A 481-nucleotide genomic window follows, 5' to 3' on the forward strand; every position below is an offset into this window, starting at 1 on the left:
GTATATGTATTTATATATGTATGCATGTGTGTTGTACATATGAGACGCGTCATATCTTTCGCAGCTCAAACCGGGAGGGGGGCCACCTTCACAGACACCTTCTTAGTTGATCGAGGTCTTGACATTCTACAAGAAACATAAACTCAGTCCATATATGAAGAGATACAGACAGATCTATATACATATATGCACTTATATATGACTATCTCTTATAGAGTAGAAGAAGATCAGAAAAGGAAAAGAGACAAGTTTGGACAGCTCTCCAAAAGAAAGAACAAAAAGAACAAGATANNAGAAAAGAAAAGAAAAGAAATCTTCTCACCCGAAGAGCTCACCAACCTTCACATATGCACATGCATACAAACATACAATACATGCATACATAAAGATGGATAGCTATGTATATGTTAATAATGCACGCGTATATATACTGTATGGGGCGGCCATATGTCTGCATGCGTCTCTATACGTCTCTATCTAT

Source organism: Cystoisospora suis (assembly GCF_002600585.1).
Source record: "Cystoisospora suis strain Wien I chromosome Unknown contig_1457, whole genome shotgun sequence".
Taxonomy (NCBI): Eukaryota; Apicomplexa; class Conoidasida; order Eucoccidiorida; family Sarcocystidae; genus Cystoisospora; species Cystoisospora suis.